Raw genomic sequence first — 23,162 nt, forward strand, 5'->3', positions numbered from 1 at the left:
GGTTCCATGTTGCCCGGAGGTGCACCAGAGGGAGCCAGAAGAGCACTAAAGTATTAGAGTGATCTACTTCAAGGCCTCAATTTTCTGCAGGATTGCCTATGCTCCAGGGTGCTTGGGATTGTAAAAGGACCAGTTGAGCAATTGGGTTCATGGACAGTGACCTTGAAGTGTGACTTAAATCTTGACAGTCTTGTGCATTCTCTTTGGAACAAGAGTAGCGGCAAGGGGTCAGGTCCTGCTTTTTTTTTTTTAACAGTTAGTGGAGCAGTCATAGGAATGGCTTTGTGGCCAAGCCCACCAGGTCTCAAATCGCCTTCAGTTGCATTAGGGAGCAATATTAACGTGACCTAAGAGTTGTAGCCAGAATCCAGACTCTAAAGGCACACAGCATGGAGAACCGTGGTCGTAATCGGCTTCATGCAATCGATGCATGGCTTGAGTTCTGTCGTTTTTGGTGGAGGCATTGTTCCCTAGCACACAGTGAAATGTTTTTTGGGGTCATCTGGAGACCAACAAAGTTTGGAGCAGAGCTCCAGATCTGCTTCAGGATGCACAGAAAGAAAGGAAAGGACATCAGCGCAGAGGGGTGATATATGCAGCTCTGCACCATCATCACACAAAGCAACATACTGGTGTGCAGGAGCATTGCAAAAACAATTCCAGAATCCTGTCTGGCACCTGCGGGATACATCAAAGGTGAAGAATCTGAGGTTAGAAGTATCCATCAAATGACTGTATTTTTTCCTACGATATGAATATGACAACAAATTGGAGATTTGCACCGTAGTCATAAAGGTTAACATATATAGTTATAAAGAAGTATGTCACACCATGTATAATCATTCACTTCATATTAGCTAGAATGGGAAAACTGACTTCTCCTGCGATGGGGAGCAGATCACTTCTGCCCCACAATGGAAGGTGAATCACTCAATTGCCTAAAACAGGATTAGGACAGACTGTTTACATTATTGAGCATTGTCGCACGATGCTGCAAATCTATGCACTATTTTTGTCTAAAGAGAAACACTGAAGCTTATTTTTCTCCTTCTGCCAAAGCCACTTCTGCTAAACCAATGCTATAATTTCTGCTAAAGTGTCGCGATTTCCGGTCCATGGAAGACCTGGCTTGGCAGTTAGGGCTGGACCATTCCCATGGGGAACAGGGTCAAGACTGATTTGCATATGGCTGGGTCTGAACTGGGGTGGCAAAGCGAGCTAATTAACGATGATGGATTTAACCCAGATCTGTGACGGGGGTGAGTGTCTAAGACGTTTCACAGCTACAAGCATTATCTTATTGTGTTTGAATTGTTCGGCCTAAGTTGGCAGGGTATGCCCAGACGTGTGTCCCTTGCTCACTTTGCCGCTGGATTCAAGCTAGCCTGGCTGATGAGGGGTGTTAATCCAAAACCGGTCCCAGTATGCTGGTTTTCGGTCCAGGGAAGACCTGGCTTGCCAGTTCGGGCTGGACCATTCCCATGAGGAAAAGGGTCAAGACTGATTTGCATATGGCTGGGTCTGAACTGGGGTGGCAAAGTGAGCTAAAGAATGATGATGGATTTAACCCAGATCGAATAGTGTCTGGGGGTGAGTGTCTGAAAAGGTTTAGTGCTCCGTCCATCATTTTATAGTTTCTGAATTGATTTCCCTAAGTTGGCAGGGTATGCCCAGATGTGGGTCCCCTTCTCACTTTGCCACTGGGTTCAACCTAGCCTGCTGATAAGGGGTTGTACCCTAAAACCAGTCCCAGGATGCTTGTTTTCGGTCCTGTGAAGACCTGGCTTGGAAGTGTAGTGTGGGTTAGCCACTCCCTATTTACAACACTAAGTTAGCATAACCGAGCCAACTGTTAGAAAGCCAGCTTGCCGTTTCTGCTGCTTTGCACGCAACACTGTTATGTTATTCATTTTAGAAATGCTTACTCGACTTTGCCTTACAGGATAACAGTTTATTGTTTAACATTCTTAACAGTGTGCCGCGACCTTCGTCTGTACATCATGTAAAGAACAAGTCTAGGACACTAGACGGTGCAGAGTGTTGTGTTCAGATTGATCGTACCACTTTTTAGACATATCATACATGCAGCTGCCAATATCTGAAGGACAAGTGTCTTTAATATTACAGTACAGAATGTTTTAGAATTCATTCGAACAGAAGAGCTGATGCATGAGAGAGCCTAGGTGATCCTGCGATGTGATTCTACTAAGCTGATCTATACGGTATGGTGTTCCCCCGGTTAGCCTAAGAGACCTTCTATTAGTATAATAAACCTATTCGTTACTAGAGAAAGGAGTGTGGCTGTTTACCACTGTCATTATTATTATGATTGCTCCTTTCATTGTGTATGGTATTGTAACAATGCTGATGGTTCTGATCTTAACCATTTGTCTGCTAGTGTTAGCTAAAGTACTGCATCTTAGGACGCGAGGTTTATAAAATAAACTCTTTAAACTTTACTGTGTCTGTATTATTCTGTTGTGGACTGCTAAATAAGTACAAACAGGTATTTCGGATTCCCACCACTCCTGAGAAATATCTAAGTCGCATGTTCTGGGTTGTCTATACATTGGGACCGCCTAGCTAGATCTAGGCTAACGAATGGGACACTAAGCTAGTCAGATATGGGGTTCTTGGTTCTGAGGGGAGTTTCTGGTACACCACAATTCTCTGATGTCCCGGTTTCCTGCGCATAGTTCTGTGCATACGCAGAATCCCTGCAACATGGCGCCCAACGTGGTTAAGTTCTGATACGCCTTAGTAGTACTTTTATTAGTCCACAACGCCCTCACTCTGGTTTCCGGATAACGGGAGTGACGGCTTAATCTACCTGCGTTTCGACTAAAGGTTCGTTCAAGCTTGACAATTAAAAAGATTAGTTTTTACTGAACCCAAGTGCTACTGTAGACCTTGTCGTTATTCTTTAGTGTGTCCTAATGGCGGTCAATATAGCCGCACATAGTAGGACTCCTCTACGTCCGCATTTGAGGATGTATGGGGTGCCTGATGACGGGCTGGCTGTGGTCTTTGTGGTAGCTGCTGACGCAGCACACCCTTATGAGTTGTTTTACTCTTGGGTGACTTTTCCAGAGGTGGATGAAGATGATACGTTCCACACCTATACTGCCACACAGGTACCTGCAGCTTATGCTCCGTATAGGACACTAGAAATACCTATTTCTGCCTAGCAGCATACTATTTGGTTTAATGGCGCCCTTCCCCATACGGTGGCACCGCCAAGACTTGGCCCTTTGTCAATTGCAGGGGCTGATTGGCCGGTGCTTGCCGGTTTTACACCCCATCCAAAGTACTTGACGGTTGGGGTGGCAGACTTGCGAGTACTGCACACCGCCCTGATTACGGTCCATAGGGCTTTAGTGCAGTACGTGTCTCGCAACGTACAGGTGGGGGCACCTGCTGTTGCGGGTCACACGACTGACCACCGAGCTGTGGTCATTAGTCCCGTGATGGTTAATGCGGTTGTAGGCAAGCGCCCCCAAAGTAAGGATGAATTTCCTTACTGGCTTGCTGAAAAGTTTGATCAACTGGAAGCCGTGTTTCCAAACACTTCTCCTGTGGATAAACACAGGATACTCACCATTACCTTGCCGAAGGATCTGGTACCTGATATTGTCGATTGTAACAATTGGGGCACAGTCTTTGCTGAGACCTATTCGAAGTGCTATGGTACTCCGTCTATGTCTGTACTACCCTCTGTCATCAAGAAAGTTCAAGAAAATCATGGTGCGGAGGCGGCCATTGAATTGGGAATGAGGCTTGTCGACCGCTTCGATGTGGTTTCTTCCATGGTAATGGGGAACCTAAAAGGAGATGCTCTGCAGTTCCAAGTAGGTAATATGCTGGAACTTGTGGCTCCTGCCGACAGGCCCAGGGAATTTGCAAAACTTATTGCAAAAGCCTACAGAATGGTGGGACGTTGCGCCTTAGGCGTGAAACCCACCGTTAAGATTCCTGATGTAGTACAGCAGACTAAGGTGAGTTCGTCTACAAAAGACGAAAAGCCCAAGTTTCCGAAGGAAAGTTGGCGAACCAAAAAACAGGGAAAACAGCAACAAAAGCGTAGGTCGCGTTCTGCTTCGCCAGTTCAGTCGTCAACTGAATGTAAATATGATTTGCGCGATCGTTCTAATATTAAGTCACCTGATAGATTTCAGGTTTCTGAACGCTCTCCTCGTTCTTCACAGGAAACATCGGCTTCACAATCCGGTGGCGGAGACCGTGGAAGAGGAAGGGGTGCCCAAGGTCGTGAGCAACCCCGCCAGACTGACGTAAAAGGCAAGCAGGACGATGCTGTGCGTCAAAGACCTCCGTTTCAGAAAAAGAAAGTTGCTGCCCTAACTGCGAGATATGCCTCAGATGGTACGGACACTGCTTCAGAACCGGACATGGGCTCTAACGGTGTTAGACAGCGCGGCGGAAGTTACAGTAGTGTGGCAAGCACTGCGTCCGTATCTGGAGGTGACAGCAACTGATACATATGTGAGTGTTGAAACTGCTGATACTCGCGTAGCCCCCCCTGAAAGGATGTTTGACATAATCCTTAAAATAGAGGGTGACATACATCGTAGAATTAGAGTAGTTTTTTGGGATAATTTGTCCTCCACCTATGACATTCTGTTGGCGGAGGAGGATTGGGCTCCGGCTTTCATTTTAGATGTTCCTAGAGGGGAGGTGGTGATCCTCCCCGCCTTTGGGCACATGGTGCCTATGGAACATGCTAACAGGTTGGCCGGGGAGTGGGCGCAGGTGCAAACGCCTGCGTTGTATCGCAATCAAGTGGGCTGGGATAAAATTTCTCCTGACCATACGATTCCATTGCGGTCCGATCCCCAGCCTCAACCCCAATATCCCATGCGTCGTGAGGCTAGATCTCACGTCGCGACTATCCTTGAACAATTGGAATATCAGAGAGTAATTGAAACTTGTGTGTCACCGATGAATAACCCTTTATTCACTGTGACGAAGCCTGACGGGTCGTACCGCCTAGTTTTGGATTACCGGCACTTAAACTCTCACTGTCGGACGTGCGCGGTACAGAATACTCACGGGTCGGCTCTCGTCGATAGTCTTGTGAGAAAACGGTTTAAAACCACACTTGACATTTCCAATGGCTTTTACAGCCATAACCTGTCCCCTCAAAGTAGTGAGTGGACGGCTTTTACCTCGGGCGGTAAACAAAGAAAGTTTAATAGGCTGCCTATGGGCTATAAGAACAGCCCTGTGGTCTTTGCTGCTCGAGTGGTCTCGCTCTTAGAGTATATGGACCCGGATGCATACTCGTATGTTGATGACATTTATCTAACAGACGACGAGTTGCTTCCTCACACCTTGCTCGCGTGGATAGCATAATTACTATGTTTGCAGACTTCGGATACAAATTCAATTTTGCGAAGTGCCACATTGCTGAGCTCCATGTGTTGTTCTTGGGGTACGAACTCAACGATGAGGGTCGCGGCTTGGCTCCGCACTTCCTTGAGAAGTGCGCACGCCTTTGTACTCCTACAACGCTGAAGAAATTACAATCATTGCTGGGTTTTCTGAATTTCGGTCGTACCTACATTCCTGATTATGCCCAGAGTATCAAGGCACTCTATGCCTTGGTACACCCTACTTTTACCAAATCATGCTGGCTGCCAGAGCATACAGCTGCATTACAAACTTTGCAGTCTGATCTTCTTGCTTCAAAATACTTACAAACTTGTGATAACCACATTAACCTGATCATTAGAATTGTACCAGGTGCAGTGGGTTTCACGTACTTAACTTTCAATGAGGGCGACACCGCTCCCATTGCTTACAAATCTCATCTGTACACTTCAGCTGAGCTGCGCTTTTCCGCTGTCGGAAAAGTACTGACAGCAGTTCAGATGGCGATCCTGAAAGAACGAGCGCTATCACAGGGAAAGCACATGCTGGTGGTAACACCGTACCCTGCCCTCGAGGCAGTCACTAAGGCTAGTGTACCAAATTCTAAGGCTTTGCATCCGAGGTGGATACAATGGGCAACTTCCTTAGCTTCGCAAGACGTCACATATATCTTTGACGCGGCGTTGCAGTCTCAGGAGTTTTTGGATTATGAATTCGTTCATCCGACTCCTTCGACATTGCGCCCACTTGAGGAGTACCGTTGTGTCATTTACACTGATGGGTCTGCGCAACCCGCAACTGGATCGAAGCACGCCTATTCAGCTGCCTGCGCAATTGTTGTAGGTACTTTCGTGAATGGAGAATTCCAATCTGAAGCTGTGCATACACAGACATTGGGCGATTGTACCGCGCAGTTGGCTGAGGTTCGTGCTCTAGTGCTTGCACTAGAGTACGCTGATCTTCGAATCCCCACTCTGGTGGTGTGTGATTCGTTCTATTGTGTTCAATCTTACAATGACAATCTACATTTTTGGATTCAGAATGATTTCTATGATTCCAAAGGTAGCACAATAAAGCATAAAACGCTTTGGGTTCGAGTGGCAGCACTTAAAGAACTGCTTCCACTCGTGAATGTAATTCACACTCTTGGTCACCAACGAGTTGGTGTCCATGCTGTCGGTAACAGTTTGGCTGACGAGGCAGCAAAAACAGCAGTGGCAACATATCTAGTAGCAGCAGTTACAAGATCCAAAAGTAAGATCGATGATGACATCTTGGCAGCTATTGCTGCTTCCCAGACCGGGACGACTTTTCCGAAAGGTTTCCCTTCTCGATACCATTATCGCTTAAGTCCTGATAACGTCCCATTAGTGAGGATTAACGACGTTGGTGACAGGGTGATTCCCAACGCGGACCGTAGATACTCTTTGATATCAGCAGCTCACGAAGGTGTTGAGTCTGCGCATGCCGGAGTGTCGGCTACTGTATCTCTGTTGCAACAACGTTACTGGTGGTACCGTTTGTACAAACAAGCGCGGGCATATGTTCTTACTTGTGAAATATGCCAGCAGATTAAACCTTCTTCTGCAGCGCGTCCACCACAAACACAGTTGCATGTATCTAATCAACCACTTGCGTGCGTTTATTTAGATCACTGCGGTCCTATTACCTCTGATACTGCGTACAAGTACATCTTGGTTGCAGTTGATTCGTGAACACGTTTCCTGATCAGGGTCCTGCGTTCGCCTCAAAGGCGTACAAGGAGGCCATGAGAGAACTGGGGGTCCAAGTCAAATTTTCGTCTCCATACCGGCCTGAGGGCAATAGTGTTGTGGAGCGGATGAACCGTAACCTAAAGCAATCTTTGACAGCGAGGGTATTAGGTACAGGCCGGAACTGGCTCTCCCACTTGTATGACGTACAACGTGCACTTAATAATCTCCCTAGAAGGTCTCTGGGTGGGAGGACCCCGTACATGATGCTCTTTGGAGTGAGAATGTTTGTCCCGGACCTTGATGGTCTAGACATGGCGGCAGCAGCCGCCCCTTTTGACCTAGATGACCACTGTGCTGTATTGCAGAATCTACAAGAAGCCAGAGACACTCTAGCGAAAAGACACGTACCCTCTACATCCGAAGCTGCGCTCCAGATTCCGGTAGTCGGCTGGCTACCTCGAGTTGGAGACCTGGTCCGTGAGAAGGTGGAGAACAAAAAGGAGTTTGGCCCCTCTTATCGTGCACCGGTCCCGGTGCTTGGAGTCCTGGGTACGCGTACAGTTGTTTTACCTCCACTTCCTGGTCGCAAGGATAACCGGTACATCTCGATTGACAATGTCAAGCTACAGCGGGTGGCCGATTCTCCATAGTATGACACCTTCAGTTTCTTGCCCTTCAGTGCTGAGAAACTCTGTTGTGGTGCCACCCTCTAACATCTTGCCTGAAGTTTCCATTGAGATGCTTGCAATTACTGGTCCTTCTATGCCATCTAATGCTGGTGGTTTACCTGATGATCCTGAGTATGCTTATCCAACAGAAGTACCTCTGCCTCTATTACATTCAACAACAATTGCCCAGTCACATTCTTCCTTTGAAACTGAATCATTGACTTCCACTGCCCCTTCCAAAATTTCTACATTTTTTGCCTGGTTCAAGAGACATTTTTTGGTTGCACCTTGGACTTGCATCTGGCTGGTGCTAATAAGTATTTTTTTGTTCATGTCCATTGGCTTTGTGGTAGTGTTTTTTAAATTGAACAATGGACACTACCTGAATGAACGATCTACAATTCGATTAATTGATGGAACTTTGGCCCCTCATTCCTCATCACACATCATGAAAAGGGACCAGACTTTTGTGAACATCACCGCCTGGCCTGTACGTGATGGAATTGCTTGGGATGCTGTGAACTTTCAAATTCATGGTCCCACCGAAGTGATTAATGTACCAACTGTTTTTCGTGTTTCTATGGGTGATGTAGTTAAACAGAACATCCGATCGGATGATTGGGATGTACACGCGATAGAAACACTGTTTTCTGATTTGAAATATTATGCTGCATTTGATGCTGAGGATTTATATTTAAATAATGCAAATTACGATGAACAATTTTGCTATCAACATTATGGCACACATTTCTTACACAGGGCAAATACCTTTCGGAATTTTGTTAATTTCACTCAGTGGGAACATTGTCCTGTCCCTACTATGCCTGGCAGTTCTGCCACTTTAGTGAAAAAATTCACATACTTTTCGGATTTTGGTGTGTCTAACCCTGCCTCTTATTATTTTAAGGTGGTGGTAGAACCAGCTTCTAAAATTAGACTGACACACACAAAATTATTATATTCCAAATCCTTTATAGATGAATTGGCTATTGGAGGTTATGACCTCTGGAAAGCTACTATCGATCTTAAATCGGTTTGGGGAACTAAACCGTGGCAGGTACAAGGAACAGAAGCTTTGCATCGTGCCTGTCTTATCCCAAATCATATGTTATTTTTGAATTCAACTATTTTTCAGACCACCTGTTTTGGATTGGCAATATCTAAAAAATTGAATTCACCCACAATGCCGGATCTGGGTGCTTATCCTAATTGGGCGAATCACACAGATCTGTCCCTTACTATGTTGCAGTCCCTCGTCTCCAACACCACCTTCAATATTTCAGCAGTAAATCCCGAAGGATGGTTGGTATGGCAGACGGGTTCAGATTCCTGTCAACGACGGTTTCTGGATTTGACACCAGGGTATACACAGCTTAGAGTAGACCCTCGTTTTCCATCATCACACACGGTAACTACCTACTCGGTAGGTAAGTTATGCCAGTCATGGTTGCAACATTCCACATTAGCTTCAGTTAAGCTTCATTTATCACGGTTAAATGACAAAATAGATTTGAATGATTTTGTTAAGGGTCCTGCGAGTGGCAGGTCCAAGAGATGGGTTTATGCTATTTACAATGAAGTTTGGAAGATCTGAAAGAAACACGTTAGTTAGATTCCTCACCTTAGAATATCCCCAGGCGTCAGACTGGATCCGGAAGATTTTTCGTCAGCAATACCCCTTGCGCGTCGCTAGGCGTCGTCTGCGGCTCCGCGTCCGTCGTCGGCGTCGTGCGCCGGGATGACGTCGTCGGAGTACTTAGACGCCGCCCTCGCGCGCTGACGTCAGTTCTTCATTTTTCCGCGCCAGTAAGCGCAGATCCGGGAGAGCTACCCCTTTTAGTCTTTTTTGACTAAATCTTTTTGATCATTTTTGATCCTTGTCTGTCGACATCTGGTGCCGGTAGGATGCCTGGGTTCAAGGCTTGTGAAGATTGTCATCGACTGATGTCGGTGACCGATCACCACCGCCGGTGCCTCTACTGCTTAGGCCTCGACCACGACGCGGAGTCGTGCACCGACTGTCAGGCCCTGACTTCGAAGGCTAGGCGGGAGCGGTCCCGCAAGCTTCTGGAGCTTCGCCACTCGGCTCCGCGTCGTGCGCGATCCCGGTCCAGGAGGAGGTCCAAGGATCGCTCGCGGAGCCCTAGCCGACGCCACCATCGCTCGTCGGGCTCCAAGTCGTCGGGTAAGTCCAAACACTCTAAGAAGTCCAAGCGGCGACATCGCTCTTCGGACTCCCCTCGCCGGTCGCGCGACTCGGCCGAGGGTCCAAGTGGTTCCACCCCCGCGGCTCCGGCGGAGCCGCAGGTGCCGCGTCCGCCCCATACCTTCCGGTCCCTGGGGCTGACGCGGCGCCGGCGGAGATCAGTGCCTTCCTCTCGGCCATGAGGAGCCTGGCCCCGCCGTCGACGCCCGCTGGCGCGCCTTCGGGCCCCGCGGACTCGACTGGGCGACCTCGCGTGCCGGCGGCTCCGGCCCCGGCGCCGTCGACGACTCCGGTCTCGACGCCGCAGGTCCCCGCGGGGCCCTTGCCTGGGCCCCAGTCGACGCCGGTTGACCTTGTCACTCCTCCACCGGCGCCGACGCCTGAACCACCGACGCCGTCACCGGCGCCACCGACGCCGACGCCTGTGACGCCGACGCCCCGGTTTAGCCCTCATCCGGACCCGACGCCGGCACGGCGTCCGCCGACGCCGCATCCGACGCCGCTTGAGTCCTACCATCTCTACAGTCCGGTTCCGATCATTCCTCCTGTTTATCAGGAATCGGAAGAAGGGGGCGACTGGGAGGGGTTCGAGGACCCTCTGGCTGTTCAGTCACAGCTTTCTCAGGACTGGGCAGATGAACTGGGGGAGGCCAGCGGGCTGGACACCTCGCCAGACGCTGGATTCACTTCTCCTCCGACCGTGGCTTCGGAGGAGGGTGCAGCATTTTCTGTGGTGCTGCGCAAGGCGGCTGAGGCCCTTGGGCTCGAGTTGCCTGCCGTGGCTGTGAGGACCAACATCCTCACTGAGGTGCTTCAAACCTCAGCAAGCTCCACTGAGCCTCTGCTGCCGTTCAACGAGGCCCTCACTGACGTTCTGCAGGGCACCTGGTCCAAGCCCTCCACAGTTCCTCCTGTGGATAGGAACGTTGCCAGGCGCCACCGCCCTGCTCCGGGCGACCCCAGTTTCCTGTCCCAACACCCCACCCCCGAGAGTCTGGTTATCCAGGCCTCTACTTCCCAATCCTCCTTCCCGACCGCTCCGCCGGACCGGGATTCCAAGAGACTCGAGCAGTTTGGCAAGAAACTGTTCTCGTCCCTTAGTTTGGGCCTGCGGTCCTTAAATACCGCCTGTCTCTTGGACCGTTATTCCCATTCCCTGTGGGATACGGTGGAGGACGTGCTGCCCCTGTGTCCGGAGGAGGTCCGGACGCGTCTTACCCAGGCTTTGGCCGATGGGAGGGATGCGGCACGGCACGCCATAAGATGTGGGCTTGACACCACGGACTCGCTAGGTCGGGCGATTTCCACCACGGTGGCGCTCCGCCGCCACGCCTGGATGCGGTCCACGTCATTTTCCGGGGATGTCCAGAACACCCTCATGGACATGCCCTTTGATGGCACTCGCCTGTTTGGTGAGAAGGCGGACAGTGCGCTGAACCGTTTTAAGGACTCCCGGGCTACGGCCAAGTCCTTGGGCCTCTCGGCTCCGCGGGCGCACACCTCCGCTTTTCGCCCCCTTCGTGGCCAAGGAAGGGGCGCCTCCTCCCGTCCGCAAAGCCACCAGCCGCAGAACCAACCTGCGCGCGGTCGCGGACGTGGCTTCCGCCGTGGCGGAAATGGAGGCCGACGTGGTCAGCCCACATCCACCCCGGCAGCATCCGCCTCAAAGCCTTCCTAGTCCGAGCTTTCAGGCCCATACCACGCCAGTGGGCGGCAGAGTTCGCCATCACCTGCTCCACTGGCGGTCCATAACATCGGACAGGTGGGTGCTGCAAATCGTCCGAAGGGGCTACTCCCTCCCCTTCGAGACGACCCCTCCAGCCATGCCACCGCAGCACCACCGTATCTCGGGGGATCATTTGGATCTTCTCCGCGAGGAAGTTTCGGCTCTCTTGGCCAAGGGGGCCGTCGAGCGCGTTCCGAGTCCAGAAGTAGGTCGTGGTTGTTATTCCCACTACTTTCTGGTTCCCAAGAAGGGCAAGGGGGGCCTGCGCCCTATCTTGGACCTCCGGAACGTCAATGCCTTCCTCCGAAAGGAAAGGTTCAAGATGCTCACGTTGGCTCAGGTTTTAGCTGCCCTAGACCCTGGAGACTGGATGGTAGCGTTGGACTTGCAGGACGCATATTTCCATCTCCCCGTCCTGCCGGCCCACCGGCGTTACCTGCGGTTCACGGTGGGCCAAGAGCACTTTCAGTTTACCGTGCTCCCCTTCGGCCTCACCAGTGCCCCTCGGGTGTTCACGAAAGTGATGGCGGTGGTCGCAGCTCATCTGCGCAGATCAGGGGTCCCAGTCTTCCCCTATCTCGACGACTGGTTGTTGAAGGCGGGCTCGCCCCAGGCAGTCGTCTCCCACCTCCAGACTACGGCGGATCTCCTGCATTTGCTGGGGTTTTCCATCAACGTGCCGAAGTCACACTTGAGCCCCTCTCAGAAGCTCCTCTTCATCGGAGCGGTTCTCGATTCGGCGCAGTTCCGGGTCCATCCTCCGGAACAGCGGGTCCGGGATATACAGGCCCTGATTCCCATCTTTCGGCCTCTATCCCGGGTTTCGGTCAGGCTAGTGTTGCGGCTTCTGGGGCTGATGGCCTCCTGCATCCTACTAGTGCATCACGCCAGGCGGCGCATGCGGGCTCTGCAGTGGGACCTGAAGTTTCAGTGGGCCCAGCATCACGGCAACCTGTCCGACCATGTCTTGATTTCGGAGGGTACTGCACAGCAGTTGCAGTGGTGGCTCACGGACCGCGAGTGGGTCAAGGGCAAGAGCCTCTCCCTTCCCCAACCGGAGCATGTCGTAGTGACGGATGCGTCCCTCCTGGGATGGGGTGGCCATATGGGAGAGGCGGAGATCAGAGGCCTCTGGTCTCCGGCGGAGTCTCGTCTCCACATCAACCTGTTGGAGTTGAGAGCGATCCGGCTTGCACTGAAAGCCTTCCTTCCCTCTGTCAGGGGAAGTGTCGTGCAGGTGTTCACGGACAACACCACCGCCATGTGGTACTGCAACAAACAGGGCGGGGTGGGGTCGTGGACCCTTTGTCAGGAGGCTCTGCGCCTCTGGACATGGCTGGAACACCAGGGCGTCACCCTGGTGGTTCAACATCTGGCGGGCTCTCTGAACGCCAGAGCAGACGAACTCAGCCGCCGGTGCATGATGGATCACGAATGGCGTCTGAACTCCGAAGTGGTGCAAGGCCTCTTTCAGCAGTGGGGAGAGCCTTGGTTAGATCTATTCGCCACCGAAGAGAACGCGCAATGTCAGCAGTTCTGCGCGTTGGAATTTCCAAGGCGGCACTCGCTCGGCGACGCTTTTCGTCACGAGTGGAGTTGCGGTCTGTTGTACGCCTTTCCGCCTATACCACTTCTGCCCAGAGTGCTGAAGAAGATCAGGCGCGACCGGGCCCAAGTCATCTTGGTGGCTCCGGATTGGGCACGAAGATACTGGTATCCCGAGCTACTCAGTCTGTTGACCGATCCCCCGATACGTCTGCCCCTTCGGGAGGATCTTCTGTCGCAGCAGCAGGGGACGGTCCTCCACCCGAACCTGTCCAGCCTCCACCTCCATGCGTGGAGATTGAGTGGCGGCAGTTGATGCCATTTGACTTGCCTCCTGAAGTCTGTGATATCATTCTGGCAGCCAGGCGTCCCTCCACAAAGTCGGTATACGCCTGCCGGTGGAACAAATTTGTGGCATGGTGCACAGCAAAGGCTGTGGATCCCCTTTCCGCCCCTCTTTCTGAGGTTCTCCTCTTCCTTCTTTCTCTGGCCCGGCAGGGCTCTGCCCTGGGCACCCTGAAAGGTTATCTTGCTGCCATCTCCGCCTTCTTGCGGCTTCCTGATCAGCCTTCTCTTTTCAAGTCCCCTGTGGTTACACGCTTTCTCAAAGGCATTACACACACGTTCCCTCCTGTCCCTTTCGTAATGCCTCAGTGGGACTTGAATCTGGTTTTGACATTCCTGATGTGCGCTCCCTTCGAGCCTCTTCACAATTGCCCTCTTCGTCTTCTAACTCTAAAGACTGCTTTTCTGGTAGCCATCACCTCGGCTAGACGGGTGAGTGAGCTCCAGGCTTTATCTTCAAAGCCTCCTTTTCTATCTGTTCATCCGGACAAGGTTGTCCTTCGGCCTCGTCCCTCCTTTCTTCCTAAAGTGGTAACTCCATTTCACCTTGGGCAGTCTGTCACCTTGCCCACCTTCTTTCCGCCTCCGCATCCTTCCAAAGAGGAAGAGAGGCTCCACCGTCTGGACCCAAAACGTGCGCTCTCCTTTTATCTGGACCGCACCAAACAGTTCCGGGTGGACGACCAGCTTTTTGTTGGGTACGTGGGCGCTAAGAAGGGGAAAGCTGTGCACAAACGAACCATCTCTCGGTGGGTCGTTTTGTGTATAAAAATCTGCTATTCCTTGGCTAAAAAGGACCCTCCTGTTGGGCTGCGCGCTCATTCTACTCGGGCCACGGCGGCTACTACTGCCTTGGGACGGGGAGTCCCTTTGCAGGACATCTGTCAGGCGGCGACGTGGGCTTCGCTACACACGTTTGCCAGGCATTATTGCCTTGACAGCCAAGTCCGGAGGGATGGCTTCTTTGGCCGTTCTGTCCTCCAGGACTTTCTGGTGTGATCTTGGTTCGCAGACCCACCACCGGGGATGGTATTGCTTGGGTATCTATTCTAAGGTGAGGAATCTAACTAACGTGTTTCTTTCAGATGAACAAGTTACTAACCTTCGGTAACGATGTATCTGTAAGAAACATTAGTTAGTTAGATTCCTCACCGACCCACCCATCCTCCCCGTTCTGCGAACTGACATCTAGGGTTAAGGTTGTCCTTTCAGGCCCCTAGATTTTCTTTTTGGCACCAGTGTCGGTCTTTGCATGGCTCTGCGTTCCTGGCGCGGAAGGCTATGTACAAGAACTGACGTCAGCGCGCGAGGGCGGCGTCTAAGTACTCCGACGACGTCATCCCGGCGCACGTGCCGACGACGGACGCGGAGCCGCAGACGACGCCTAGCGACGCGCAAGGGGTATTGCTGACGAAAAATCTTCCGGATCCAGTCTGACGCCTGGGGATATTCTAAGGTGAGGAATCTAACTAACTAATGTTTCTTACAGATACATCGTTACCGAAGGTTAGTAACTTGTTCTTATCGCAAATTGAAGCTGCTTCCAGGCTACGTGCTATTGACCAGGCCAATATGGAGAAAGTATTGGCTGTTATAGATAATAGTATTAACACCTTGTCTTCTAGAATTTATACATTAGATAATATTGTTTCATCTGTCGTAGACATTGTGCAAGATGAAGTGTCTGTGTTAAATCATGGTCAAAATCAGTTGCGTTCAATTATGCAGTTTGCATGGACCTTGCAAACGTTAAAAGCAGGAAAAGTCCCTTGGGATTACATGAATACGTCTTTGTTATTCCTTCCTTTTAATTTGACCGATAAACAGCAGTTTATGTCGATGAAAGACGCCACTTGCGCATTACTGCACATTGAAAAACTAGAACCATTACCTTTTTCTATTGCTGAGTTGAATTTGGCTGTGTGGCGCGTACACGGATTGATCACGTTGCCTTTCTCAAGGTTTAAGTTCAGTTCGTGCATGAAGCATTATGCCATAGGCAGATATGAACAGCTTGGTAATGCCTTCCTGCACGAAGTTTGGTCACTTCCTTTCACTTATAGATGCGTGAGGGATGGCAAGGAAGTTTACTTGAAAGGTGAAGAGTGCACTTCCGCTCCTGATCATTCCCCGCTCCTGATCATTCTGTGGTTTGTAGACATATACAATTACACGGCGCTTGCAATATACACGCTCCTAATTTAGCTTGTGTCCTAAAAGGTATTCCGATGCCGGTTATAACGTCTTCTTTTAAGCTGCTTGCCAACGGTAGTTATTTGCTTTTAAATAATGAAGCTTGCTGTGGGATGCTAGTGGGTATTCCTTACATAGTCACCGTTTCACAAAGGGTGGTTTGCTGTAATAACGTCCTTTTCCCACCCCCGCACGGCAGGCTCGATATGTCTATCTGGCCGGCGATTCCAACCTTGAACGCAGAGTTCAACAGGATGAGTAGAATAAGGGCTCTTTTGTCTCGAGAAGAAGTTTCTTTGACTTCGTCCCGTGAAACATTTCTTCTTCCCATAGCAAACACACGCACTGAAGTACAAGCTCTTTTAAATACTGACCTCCCCCTACATTTTGGAACGTTGATACAGACTATCTTTAATGCTTCGTCTACGACTGGCCTTGTTCATTTTTTTAAAATTGTCGGCTCAGGCCTCGTGACATCTTTCCAAACTATTTTTGGTGTGCTCCCCGCGTTTTTCAATTCTATTTTTTCAAGTGTCTTCGGAGGATTTCCCTTGCTACTAGCTCTTGGGGCCGGGATCCTCTTGTTGCTCTGCGCATTTCGTTATGGCTGCATGCCTGGGGTTACAAGACAGAATGCTCCGCCTGCTACATCTTCGTAGCCAGATGCTTGATTACTACGGAACTTTACCTCTGGCGACCTTAAGCGTCGAGAATGGATTGTCATTCCGATTTGCTTATTTTACCTGTGTGCAGCCTGTCTTTCATTGCCTAGATTGTCCCTTCCAATGGGCTCTGGACTTGTGTCTGTCAAACTTGGTGTCACCTGACCCGGATTTTGATGAACTAATGTGTCCGTTACTGGATCATGAGTTTGCTTGTTCTGGAATTGGGTTCATGGCTTTGGGTGCTACACAAGGAGTCCTTGGTAACTGGGATATCGGAGAGGCCGCTATTGAATTCCTTGAACGAAGTTATCTCGAGGATGCTGACAGTTGTCCTGTTATGGTGCTGGATGCTCCGATAATTGAGGAACACGTGTGTTCCTTTCCCTTACTAAATTGGATGGCAGATACTTTTGCGGAACGCTCCAATGATTTCCTCTTGGAAGCTGTTGCAACTTATGGTGCATATACCTTGATGGATTGACTGTTTCACATATACGAGACAGGATGCATCCATAGATGTCAATTTTTTTATCGAAATTTTTTTTCATGGTTTTTTCTATGGGGCATCGTTTCTATTTTTTAACACTATTTTTTCTTCTTTTTTTTCTCGAACTTTACACTTACCTTATATGGACTTATAGTTCATGCTCTTGGTTCTGTTCTATATCACTTGAACTCTGCGTTCTTGATAAGTGCGCCCCTAGTGGTTAGTGATTCGATCAAAGGGGGGTGAAGTGTGGGTTAGCCACTCCCTATTTACAACACTAAGTTAGCATAACCGAGCCACCTGTTAGAAAGCCAGCTTGCCGTTTCTGCTGCTTTGCACGCGACACTGTTATATGTTATTCATTTTAGACATGCTTACTCGACTTTGCCTTATTATTATGATTGCTCCTTTCATTGTGTATGGTATTGTAACAATGCTGATGGTTCTGATCTTAACCATTTGTCTGCTAGCGTTAGCTAAAGTACTGCATCTTAGGACGCGAGGTTTATAAAATAAACTCTTTAAACTTTACCGTGTCTGTATTATTCTGTTGTGAACTGCTAAATAAGTACAAACAGGTATTTCGGATTCCCACCACTCCTGAGAAATATCTAAGTCGCATGTTCTGGGTTGTCTATACATTGGGACCGCCTAGCTAGATCTAGGCTAACGAATGGGACACTAAGCTAGTCGGATATGGGGTTCTTGGTTCTGAGGGGAGTTTCTGGTACACCACAATTCTCTGAGGTCCTGATTTCCTGCGCATAGTTCTGTGCATACGCAGAATCCCTGCAACAGAAGTTCAGGCTGGACTGTTCCCATGAGGAACAGGGTCAAGACTGATTTACAGATTACTGGGTCTGAACTGGGGTGGCGAAGTGAGCTAAATAATGATGGTGGATTTAACCTAGATCGAATAGTGACTGGGGCTGAGTGTCTGAAAAGTTTCAGCACTCCCTCAGCCATCTTATAGTGTTTACACTCTACCAAAACTAACCTGGAACCTGTGGACAAATACTATATAGAAAGCAGTTGTCCGAACTAGATGAATGAAGACCTGGAAAAAGATATTTTAAGAAGGTAGTATTATTATGGCAGAAAACAAATGGACACTCTTGAAAATATTGATTAAATGCCAGCAATGACAAACGTCAGTGTGAGAGGTGTTCAAAGACAGCTCCCTCCATTCAAATATGAGCATCCTCACAACGACGAGCATGTTTTCCAAATCTCACTATTTAAGTCTGTATATAGGCTGCTCCTTCTGCTTATGTGTTTGTACATGTCAAGCCGAAAGAAAAGCATTGTGAGGTAACAGTAAGTTAAAGTTCCCAAATGAAATGTCCAGAGTAAAGCAAATCACATCTTTGAATCTCAAGAAGGCAGAATTAGATGTCCATTCCACTGAGATCACCAGATTCAGTACAATTACATGTGGTTACAAAAACACCTGCTATTTACAGTTCAATGAAGAATTGTGGCTGGTCTGTGTGCATGCCCGACAGAAAAGTTAAAATCACTGGCTTGGTCAGTGCTTGCTTCTATAACTACTGAACCTGTCCACTGTCCAGAAATAATTATCATATGTTAACAGGACTAAATTAATCAAAGAAGTAACTCTGTGTGTAGCCAGTAGGTGAGGCTATTTTAAATGTGAAAGTGTTTTTTTCATTGACTGGCGAATGCGTTTTCTGTAGTGTAGATAGGCAAGAGTGTGAATGTGAGAAGCTTTTGGCTAAATGATGCGCCATTAAATTAGAATAATGTGACGTGCACAATACTCTAACTACACGTACCCAGTTACCCTCACTCAAATCACTGATTCTTCCCTACTTCTTCTCCCCCTTTTTCCTCTGGGCACTTTCAGCTTTTAAATTGTATTTGTAATAGTTATGTGGTCAGTGTGATTAAATAACACTGCTTCAGTATACAAAGTTTTTTCTGTTTAATGTACCTTTACTGGGACCACCCATTATTGTACTGTCTCATACCCAGGACCGGGTGATTTTGGGTTTTACCCCTTTATCTAACACTGTAATTATGTGGCTGGGCAGCAGCAACTACCCATTATTGTACATAATTACAGTGGTCTGTTTATGACCAGGATGCCGCAAAATAAGTTATCCGCGCAGGTTTAGATACAGTGGATTGCATTACAGAGCAGTTGGTACCAGTGTTGTGTTCTGCAGACATGCCTGGATATGGGTCGACCAGATTTTCTGGTGATGTGCAGTTATCACTGATGCACATGCCCTTTGATGGGTCTCCTCTCTAAGGAGAGAACTTTGACTCCGCACTGGAATGATTTAAAGATAGTACAGCACATTCTTTGGGGCTTTTAACTTGTGCAAATCTATTTCTTCATCAGTTCAGCAAATTTAGCGACTACTGTGGAACATTAGCCTATAGGCAATGGCAGCCTTCCAGCTAGTGATGCAGCAGGCAGACCAATTCTTTTGTGGGTCGCAAATGCAACACTGGCATATATCGCACAGGCCTGCATGAGCACCAGTCCTCCAACTCCATTTTCCCTGCTGCAGCAACCAGCCACCATGTGCACCAGATGAAGAAATAGACGGGCACGCTTGCTACTTACTGATGAATGTGCCGGTTATTTATTGAAAGAGCAGCGGAATTCCTGCAAATTCAGTTCGGAATCCTCCAGGCGATAGAACAAGTCATTATAGGTAGCGACTGCTGCCTAGTTCCAAAAAAGAATTGGCTTCTGCTGAGAGCGATATTTTCCACCTCATCTTTCAGTGTCCTACACAAAGCATTACAGCCCTGAGAAAGACCTTCTTTTGAATCGTTGTGGTCCTTGTCCACGAAGGTCGAAACTCGTCTGCTCATTTTTTTCCCCCCTACCCAACCTTACACATTACTTTTTTTCCTGCACGAGGTCAAGAGTTGCAACATGACACAATTGATTGGAGAGTTTATGAAATGCTGAAGTGTACCTAATAATCGAGGTGTACCTGTATCCAATTTGCTTCAATGTTATCTCTGACCTCCTCACTTTTGGACCGTTGTACTGTAGATTAATCAAGGAAAAGACGTTGTATGATTTTCCCGATTTATTATGTTTAATTGATTAATTAAGATTTAGGACCAAAAAGATGTTAAGAACTTTTTCAAAGTAAACAGATCAGAAGTGTATCGCTTATGAATTTACTATACCATCTATGTCGCAATAAGCTTTGTGATGATGAAATGTTGTTTTTTTTTTTTAACTTTCTTTATGTAATTTTCAAAAAAATAGCAAAAAAGTGGCTATGTTTACAAATAAGTGAATTAAAAATATTTACCATTTTTGATAAATCTTTCAACTTGTTGGTAATCATCTTCTTTGCTTACAGACTCACAGTTGTAAAAATTGTTCTAGATATAATGTTGTTCCTTTGTTTAACTAAAGCGTAGGTAACGTAATGTTCCTAGGCGCCAAGTGAATATATTTGTATCCATGGTCTCAGGGGCTTTTATGTTTCTTGCTTGCAGCGGCCACCAAGCCACTTTTGTTTATCCACAGAGACTTATGATCAACTAGTGGGAGGCAGGATTCAATATTTCCTCATATATTAGTGATCCATCACGTTCGATAGATGATTCTTATAGATTATGCCTTTACTTACTGCTCCACATCCCTACAGAACCAGAAGGAAGTTCAACGGTGCATCTGTCTATCCTGCTGTAGGATGTAAACCTCTTAGTCTCCAAGGGTACCATTGAGTGGGTACAGAACACTGAGAGGCCAGGGTTATTATTTATGCTACTTGCTCGTTCCAAATAGAACAGAGCCTCCAGCCTATCCTGGACCTTATGCCCCTGAATGCCTTCCTATGGAAGGGCAAATTCAAAATGCTGATATTGGATCGGATCCAATGTGCGCTTAACCTTGGAGACTGGATGGTGTCCTTCGACTTACAGGATGCGCATTTTCCTTTACCAATACCAAAGTCCCATAGCTGTCACCTGCATTCAAGGGAGGCCACAAACACTTTCAATTTGCTGTCCATCCTTTCAGCCTTAACTCTGCCCCTCGGGTAGTCTTGAAAATGATGGCAGTGGTTCCTGCCAATCTCCAGAGGTTGGGAGTCTGCATATACAAGTACCTCAATGATTGGTTGCTGAAAGTGGATGCTGTCTATCAAGGGGAGGCTGGTGTAGGTTCTCATGGACAACACCACGTCATGTGGTACTGCAACAACTAGGGTAAAGTGGTGCCCGGGGCCTGTGTCAAGAGGCTTTACATCTCTGGGGGTGGCTGGAGCAGCCAAACATTATTCTAATCACTAACCACCTGGTATCGTCACTAATTGGCAGAGCAGACAAAATGAGCAGACATCACCTAACAGATTACAAGTGGCTTGTGCACCCCGAGGGGTAGAGCATATTGGATCAGTTGGGACAACTCTGGCTAGAACTATCTGTCCCTCTTGGTAATTCACAATGTCAGCTGTTTTCCACGTTGGGGTTTCTGCGTGCATGCTTGTTAAGAGACGTGCCCTGGCTGGAATATTGAAAGGGACTCCTGTTGCTATCTCTTCTGCCTCAAGTTCTAAGGAAACTCAAGAATAACTTGTCCCAAATCATACTAATTGCTCCAGGTTGGGCCAGGATAGCATGGTACTCAAAATTCCATGACATTAGCATCTGTCCTCTGACCGGCCTGCTGTTTTGGGAAGACCATCTGTGTTAGCAACTGTGCAGGGTCCTTAATCCAAACCTCTGCCACTTACACCTCGTATATGGAGGTTTAGTGGTAGCAAGTAACTGCATTTGACTTGGTGCCTTAGGTTGTGAATGTCCGCCTCACTGCCAGACGCCCTTCCCCAAAAACCATCAAGGCTTGGTGCACAGAACACTGATCCCTTGGAAATGAAACTGTCAGACATGCTCTTGTTGGTTCTTTCCTTATCCCAGCAATGCCCTACAGTGGGCACTGTAATAATTAATTTGTTGGCTCTTTTCTCCTTTCTGCAGTTGCCCGACTAACCGTCCTTGTTTAAATCACCAGTTGTAATGCATTTTATTAAAGGTTTGACACTCCTGTTTCTTCACAAACAGTTTGGGATGCTGCTGTGGAACCTTAACTTGGTGTTGAAATTTCTTATGTGCACACCGTTCAAACCTGTGCTTAGTTGACGGCTGTATTTGTTTTACTCTAAAGACTATAGTTCCTCATTGTGTTTACGTCAGCTCATCAGGAGAGGCTACATCTGTTGGACCCAAAAGGGCTTTAAGCTTTCAAATTGATAGTGTCAAGGACCATTGGGTTGACTGTCATCTGCTGGGTTTTCTGGAGCAAAGAAAGGGAAGGCTGTGCAGAAGAGGACCATGTCGAGGTGGATGGTACTCTGCATCAAGATCTTCTACTTACAGGCCAAAAAACAGCTCTTTCAGGGTCTCAATTCCACCAGGGCCAAGGCTGCTATGATTGTGTTGGCGAGAGGAGTGCATGTGTTCATGAAACACTACTGTCTTGACTCCCAGCTCCAGCGGTCAGGGCACTTTGCACATTCATTTCTTTAGGACTTTTAAGTTTAAGTCCACTCCAAAGACTGTGCACCTTTGGGAGGAACTGCTTTGGTATCTATTCTAAAGGTGAGGAATGTTCAATTGGAAGTATCCATTAGAAGAGGTATATCATAAGCAGCAGCACTCTCTGCAGGCTACTTGGTGTCTGTAACGCTCCTGGTGGATTCTTTGTCTAACTGCAGATTCCTCCCTCCTCCCCGTTCTGTGGAGCGGCCTCTGTTAAACTTCCATACAGGTCCAAAGTTAGGTACCTGCGCACTGTAACAAACGCATGTTTTATGCTCCGCGTCCGACAGCGTGGAAAGAGAAAACAAACTGAAGTCAGCACACGGGTGGTGCTTATATGTGGCTCTGCTCTGTCACATCCAGAATTGTTTGGATTCAACATGGTTCCACATGAAGCCATCTACTGGGCCGTAGAAGCTTTGCTGAAAAATTCTCTGGATCCAGTCTGCCACACGGGATAGCATAAAGCGAGGAATCTGTGTTTAGAAAGAGTATCCACCAGAAAGCTGTTCCTGAAGGCAAGTAGCTTGTAGACAGTGCTACTGTTAAGACGCCCGTAGTCTGTGCGTCAGTCAGCCACGGCCCGTGCAGGTGAGACCGGTGAGGCCGGGTGGGGGGGATTTCGACATACAGCCACGAGGGAAAATTAATTATTTATTTAATTTTCTCTCATGGTCGTATTT

The 23,162-nt window shown here is 48.4% G+C and overlaps 1 protein-coding gene across 1 annotated transcript in view; it reads left to right on the forward strand.

Moving 5' to 3' along the window:
• PHKB (phosphorylase kinase regulatory subunit beta) overlaps positions 1 to 23,162 on the forward strand; it is a 1,466,493-nt gene that overhangs the window by 337,035 nt on the left and 1,106,296 nt on the right. The window lies entirely within an intron of this gene.

This window comes from Triturus cristatus, chromosome 12 (genome assembly GCF_964204655.1).
Source record: "Triturus cristatus chromosome 12, aTriCri1.1, whole genome shotgun sequence".
NCBI classification, from domain to species: domain Eukaryota; kingdom Metazoa; phylum Chordata; class Amphibia; order Caudata; family Salamandridae; genus Triturus; species Triturus cristatus.